Consider the following 7,548-nt stretch of genomic DNA (forward strand, 5'->3'; position numbering starts at 1 on the left):
GTCCAAATCATCTGTGTATTTGATTACGCATTTTTATCGATTGTTGCGCGGTATGATCGACAATCCTGAAATTATCCGGAACATTGGTCTGTATATTTCCGATAGTTACCTAAGACAGCGTCGACATAGATTGTTTCACATTCCTTTGCACAGGACTAACCTGCCGATGGTTATGCCTGAAGGATGAGCTACCGCTATGCTGAACAATATCTCATTGAATATTGATCTGTTCTATGTGTCTGAAGGAGTTTTCCAAAGCGAGATTATTCTACACCTTCAGCAATAGTATTCTTGCTTATTTAAGTTTGCAAGGTGTGTGATAAATAATAAATAAATTGAAAATAAAAAATCTAAGCACACCTTTTTAAATATTATCGCAAATCCATATCTTAGCTATGCATTATTTCCCTATTTAACATTAGAGCATCATTTGTATTGCTGCACGATCACATCTCCGAAGATCGCATTTCGACGGCATTTAGGATACTTTCGTCCTTCTTTTGACAACTACATCCTTCACTTCCATACATTAGGGGTCGTACCAGGACTCCGTTGTGTACTGTCAGTTCAGTTTTCGTTGATATGTTTTTATTTGCTAAAACCGATTTCAGTACAACATTCAATCGGTTCCCAGCATTAACTCTTCTATTTGAATCTTAAAAAAAAAATATTCTTCACGTTCTTCAAACCCTTATCCACACTCAATGGTGCATAGGGCACTATATCATGTGAATGAAATGTTATCTTAATCGATAACACCTGAAAGAAAGTTGATCAGCCCTCCGCTTCAGGTATCCGTCCAAGGTAATAATGAAAAAATATTAGTGTAAAAATTTACTTGTATTTATTTGAAACCCCTCTGGAAATCGAACCCTGGACCTCCATTATACTACAGAGGTGGATGAAAAGAAAGCTTACTTCCAAAATAAACGAAATCATCAACCTGCTCCATAATTTTCCTATTTACGTATACTTACTCCTTTTTTGTATGCGTTATTAAAAATGCCTTTACATTTTTATAACCAATAAATAAAGCTGCATTTTAGACCGGCCCTACTACTCCATATCGAACATGCAACTTTGTACTCGCAAATACCAAACTGTAACTATTTCCTGGTTTTAGTATTCAGCTCGAAAAATCTATACTTCGAAGTGGAGCACGCTTGATTAAAAGCTACATTGTACGTAACAAAACACCCATTTCATTCGATACATACCTGTAGACGTTATACGAGTTGCTCGAGATATGGAGACAGGCATTTTAATATCAAGTTGAGAGATTTCAACACAAGGTAACCGGGTCTTGAGTGGTTGTAATGTTGTTATCCTCGGCTACCATTCTGGAGGTCGCAAGTTTGATTCCTAGGGGAGAGGGTCAAATAAATATAAGTGATTTTTTCACCCTTATATTTATTCAATATATCTCTGGACTGGTACTCGAAGCGGAGAGCTGATCACCTTTCCTTCATGTGTTAATGATCAAGAAAATACTGCGTTTGTATGATACAGTACCCTATGCACCATTGGGGTGCGGATAAGGGTTTGAAGAAATACGACATAACTTTATAACTTTAAAAATTTTAATTTAAAAATGAATGAGACTCCACATGTCCAAACCATCTCAACACACCTTTCTTAATTTTTTCGATAATGCTTATCTCAGCCTTACATTCTTTCCTTATTTCATCATTCGAACATCTATCAAACATCGTTTTGCCACACATTCGTCTGAGGGATCGCATTTTGACTGCATTCAGTCTGCTTTCATCCTTCTATTGCCAACTCCATGCTTCGCTTCCATACATAAGGGTTGGAACCAGAACTCCATTGTGTACTGCCAGTTTAGCTTCCGCTGATAGATTTTTATTTGCTAAAACTGATTTTAGTGCACCATTCACTCTGTTCCCAGCATTCACTCTCCTTTCTATGTCTTTATCAATCTTTCCATCCCTAGAAAACATACTACCCAAATATATGAAATCATCTACCTGATTTGTCTTAGTAAAATTGAAAAAACCTGAAATCAGTAATGAATTATGTATAATTTATGTATTAATTTTAAATCACACACAGATTGAGTATACTAAGATGTATTTTCTTTACAAAAACACATAAAAAAAATTATTGTGACAATTTTTTCGCCTTGTTAGGGCATTATCAAACGAATGTGAAGATCAAATGGACTACGGTCCTTATGTAGCTTTACAATTCTTTGTGACAGCTAAACAATTCTAACAAGGCGAAACAATTGTCACAATTTAATTTTTTATGTGTTTTTGTTAATAAAATACAACTTAGTAGACTTAAAACTCTGTATTTGATTTAAAATTAATACTTTAATTAAAATGGAGTTAAATTAAACGCCAAATCAATAAATCAATGAATTATGTTGCCCACGAAGATTAATGACGATAATTTTAAATGTGTCCAAATACTTGTTCACGAATCTGGGTTTTCTCCATTTTAGCAGTTATTTTTACAACATGGATGATGAATAATATGTAAGTCTGGGTATTTTCAGGGTTTATGATCTGTGATGGTAGATTAAGTTGTCATTTTACACATCGCTCACTCCTTTCAAGAACGTCATAAATAAAAAAAATTACAATTTTCAGTTGTGCATGTTTTCGAAATACCCAGAAAATGTACAATATCCCAGCAAAAGAGGCATATTTTAACTTAATATTTACCCGCTACAGGACAGAAAGTGTTGTTTTTGCATTTTGAAGAAAAGGTATTGTTTAATTTTTTTTCAAATAAACTAGTTATTTTTCAAACGGAGAAAAAATCTTCAGGTTTAATCTTAAAATATCTGTTGCACAGTTAAAAGTTCAAAAAGTTGCTTGATAGTTATTTTAAAACATTATATTATATTTTTAAACTTTAAAAACGTTCTCCTAAAAAATCAAGTTTTTTGATTCATGACGTTCTTGAAAGGAGTGAGCGACATGTGCAACATTCACCATTCTACTCATGATTGGCAACCATACCACTCAAATTTTGATGGTTAATTTTACGAAGCTTTAATTAAACAGAGATTCTGATTTTTAAATATGTGCAAGATCTTTACTAAATTATTTTACATACTGGGAGTTGATGAAAATAAACGAATGTTTATTTGATATGTAATTTTATTCCCATTATTTTTTGTGTGTCCAATTCCTTGTTCACAAATGTGGATTTTCTCCTCCTAAAAGTTATTTCTACATTTTGACCTATCAACATAGATGAAGAAGAATATGGAAGTAACAATTTGATGAAATGAATATCTGCGTTATTTTTTTTTGTTATAAGATAAGACATTAAATAGGTTTTGTGAATTGATCATTCTTCTTCTTCTGTGCGTGTCATGCCCGGTCCCACCGATGTTGACTATTACTTGAGAGTGATTATCCTTATCTTGGGGTGCTCAAAACAGCGCCTCGACGGTTCTGATCCCCTTTCTATCTCGTATATTCCAGAACCAAGAGATCTGTATCTGCCCACACCTTGTCGACCTTCCATTTCGCATTTTATGATAAGGTGCAATAAATAGGTCATTCCTCTAAGCCAGGCATGGGGAACCTGCGGCCTTTTGGCTATTCTAGCGCGACCTTTTGACTGATGCCAATTTAAAAAATAAAATAAAACACAGATTACCGATGTGTAAGCGAGAAAGAATTGGTGAGCTCGCTTTGAGCTCCAAATATTCAAATGCTTTCTAACAAAAAGCAGATGCAAATTAATCATTAAAGGTTGGTAAACCTTAACATTAATAAAAAATAATTAAACCCTTACCGCACCCCAATGGTGCATAGGGCACTGGTTCATATAAACGCAGTGTTATCTCGATCGTTTACACATGAAGGAAAGGTGATCAGCCCTCCACTTCAGGTACCAGTCCAGTGTTATATTGAATAAATATTAGAGTGAAAAAATCCCTTATATTTATTAAACCCCCCTGGGAATCGAACCCGGGACCTCCAGAACGGTAGCCGAGCATGCGGACCATTAAATTACGGAGGCGGACATGTTGTACGTACTTTTTAATGTATTAAGTATGTTTCTTTTAGATACGCAGGATCATTAATAAATTGATTTGTAAATATGTATTTTTTCTAATTTTTTTAAAATTGCATTTTTAACAATTTATATTGTGATATGGTTAAAATATTTAGTTTATAGGGAGGGTGTCAAAGTTTTCTTTACTGCGGCCTCATGTTGAATCAGATAAGTGAATGTTGCCTTTTGAAATAGAAAGGTTCCCCATGCCTGCTCTAAGCACTTGCCCCAGATAGGACACCTTCTGGACCTTAATATCAGTCAGCAACTGTATTCTTGCTTTTGCTTTTTGGAGCAAATTCATGTTTCTGACCATATCGGCCTATGGAATGCCTACGATGTAACTAGAATTCAGCATTACAGTAGTTTTTTTTAAACACACTCACAGTAAATTGAGAATTTCACGATTTGCTCATGAAATCCTTTTCTGTACAATATACGATATCTCAGTCACAAAATGGAATGCAATATGGTTTTTATCTAAAGTAAAATGCCGACTTTGTTGTTTTTGCTTCGCAAAAGATTACTTGCTGTCGAGGGATCAACCGCTCTCAAGATAATAACATTTGTCAAAGTGGTTAAATGAGGTTAAGTTATGTTAAGTAAAGCGTTTTTTATCATTAAGAAATATTGTTTTATATTTAAAACCACTTTAATACCAAGCAATTCTTGAGAGATGATTTTCCTTTTTTATGTAGGATATTCAATGTTTTTTAGTTGTTCCTTCAACAGTGTTCTTTTTAATTTTAATATATTTCTTTCGCACGAAAACATTCTTCGTCTCTGTTGAGATACTTCTGTAATTGTCTTAATCAAGATAGATATCTTAGCTTACCCATACACGCATCTGTAAGTTTTACCATTTAACAGATATTAAGTATTTAAAAAAATATTTTCTCTTGCCGAAAATTTAATAAAAAAAAAAAAACATGAAATCTTACATTTCTTATTAAAATTTTACTTGGTTAATACCAATATTACTGATAATTTATTGTGACATGTGTTTCATTTGTTACCCAAAAAATATACCATTTTCATTTTTATATAAAAATTAAACAGTTGTATAATACCGCTGAGTTTATTATGTTCTTATCAAGAATTGAAAATACTGTTTGTATTTACAACTCTTGATGAGATCTGAGAACATCTGTAGTTTTCGAAACTAGTCGTGCTAGCATTAATAAGCCCAAAAGTGTTCTCATACAAGTGTTTTATTTTGATATTAAACTCATCATGTTTTTTTCCCATATATGATCCCAAAAAAATACAAACATACTACAGTTTTTCTTGTTTTTGTATTATATAATTCATATTTTGCAAATGTGATGATACATTTAACGAAATATCACTGTTTTATTATCACACTTTATTTGCTGGAAATACGTGTCAAGCGATGCGAGACAAATAACCATTCTGACAAGATAATAATATCAGAGATAAGTGTCAAGAGTAAACCTGGGGGGATACTGTTTGGCATTTCCATGCATACGTATTACGTAGACAGAGCAGAGATGCGATTATGCTGTCACAAAATACAAGTTATAATAATTAAGATTTTTTTCAGGTATACGATAAACTTATAATTATGCAATATTTTTTAACCTAGCAGGCTCTAACAGGGGGATCAAAATACCTTTTATATGAATTTCCATTAGATAACTTTAGTATTGTAAGGGCTACTTTCTTAATTTTTTTTTAACCTTTAAATTTTTTTTATAAGAGATATATTTGTGTTTTTACTATTTATACAAATATTTTAATTTCGAACTATCTCTTTGGCTTCCACAATCACTTCTGTGCATTAGGGTTGGAATGGTAATTTCATTGTGTACTGCCATTTAAGCTTTTGCTGTTAGGTTTTAATTGATAAAACTCCTTATTTCACTATTCGAACATGTGTCATACTTTTTACTGTCGAATCATTTTACCTTCCATACATTAATACCGGAACCAGCATGTTTCTCAACTAACTATGTAACTAACCGTCACGCCCCTTCCCCGCAGTGGTAGGCAGAGAGAACAGAACGCCACACCACTCTGTCTTTGCAAACATTCTTCGCCTCTTCCACGTTCATGCATCTACTCATACATACCCGCCGATTGTTTCGACTCCTAACCTAACCGCTTTCAAGAATTTGGCATAACTGATCGTGCCAAGTTTTTCTTGGTCTTCCTCTGCTCCTTTTTTCCAATTACATTCGCCTCATAAATTCGTATTTCCGTTTTTTCCTCACTCATTCGATCTACATGTCCAAACCATCTCAACACACCTTTCTTAATTTTATCGATAATGCTTGTCTCAGTTTTGCATCCCTTCCTTATTTCAATATTCAAACATCTATCATACATCGTTTTGTCGCACATTCTTCTGAGAGATCACATTTCAACTGCATTCAGTCTACTTTCATCCTTCTTTTGCCACTTTTTCTCGGTCTTACTCTGCTCCTTTTGCCAATTACATTCGCCTCATAAATTTTTGCATTGCGCAGCATGTTCCTCGCGACAGTATAATCGCTCCTACGGCTTGTGTTTGATAGTTTTGGCGCGTGAGATACGTAATACTGTATTTTGAGTTCCAGCGAGTATTATGAATGCCATGAAGTATTAACGATGACGTCACGCATTGTTTGCAAAAGGGTAAAATGTTGTGCTACCCCAAACGTGTCGGGTTATAATAGGATATTATTATTGATGAAATTTCATCAGTTTAGAACTTAACTGGCGAGAATCTCATTTGTGAATATGGTAACGTATTATTGAATTACTTAGATTGAATACATTACCGTTATAATTTCAAAACCAGGTTTATACTTATACTATTGATAAAATTGTACAATTTTCATTCTTCTTCATCTTCTTTTTCGTCGTTTGACTATTACTATTTGGTAATTTGTTCCAAGCTCTCATTTCAATTTATTTTCAATGGTTTTCCAGGAAGGAGCAGTCAGACTGTTTAAGACGTATCACTTTTTTTGATCGTTTGTTTTTCTAACGCTTAAATCAGTTTCTTCTTTTTTTTTCTTCACCATCTAACTACGTACTATTCTTAACAGGTTGCCCCATACTTTTATATTGTTTTTTACGATAGATCTTTGAATAATTATTTGAGAAAATTCTAAGCCACTTTTGACACTCTTTTAAAGGGTTTATTATATTAAACCATATCCGCTCCCTAGGTGGAGCATATGGAGTCCACAAACTGTCTCATGGCTTTTCTGTCGGCTGCCAGCTCCCTTGCATCCTCCCAAGTCAGATCCGCGTCCCGAAGTTCTGACGAGAACTGCCGACGAATTGTCAGCAGTGGTCGTCCTGGGCGGCGCGAACCTGATGCCTTGTAAAAGAGGCAAGCTTGATTAAGGCTCTCAGGAAGCATGCGGAGTACATGGCCAAGCCAACTGGATCGCCTTTTCTGGACGACAGTTGTGACCAAGATTTGCTGCGTCCTACGCCTTATCTCTTCATTCCTCACAAAGTCAAACCAACGCACGCCTAAAATTCTCCGCAGAC

This window comes from Brachycentrus maculatus, unplaced genomic scaffold (assembly GCF_059751285.1).
Source record: "Brachycentrus maculatus isolate JH-2025_06_01 unplaced genomic scaffold, ASM5975128v1 h1tg000690l, whole genome shotgun sequence".
Classification (NCBI taxonomy): domain Eukaryota; kingdom Metazoa; phylum Arthropoda; class Insecta; order Trichoptera; family Brachycentridae; genus Brachycentrus; species Brachycentrus maculatus.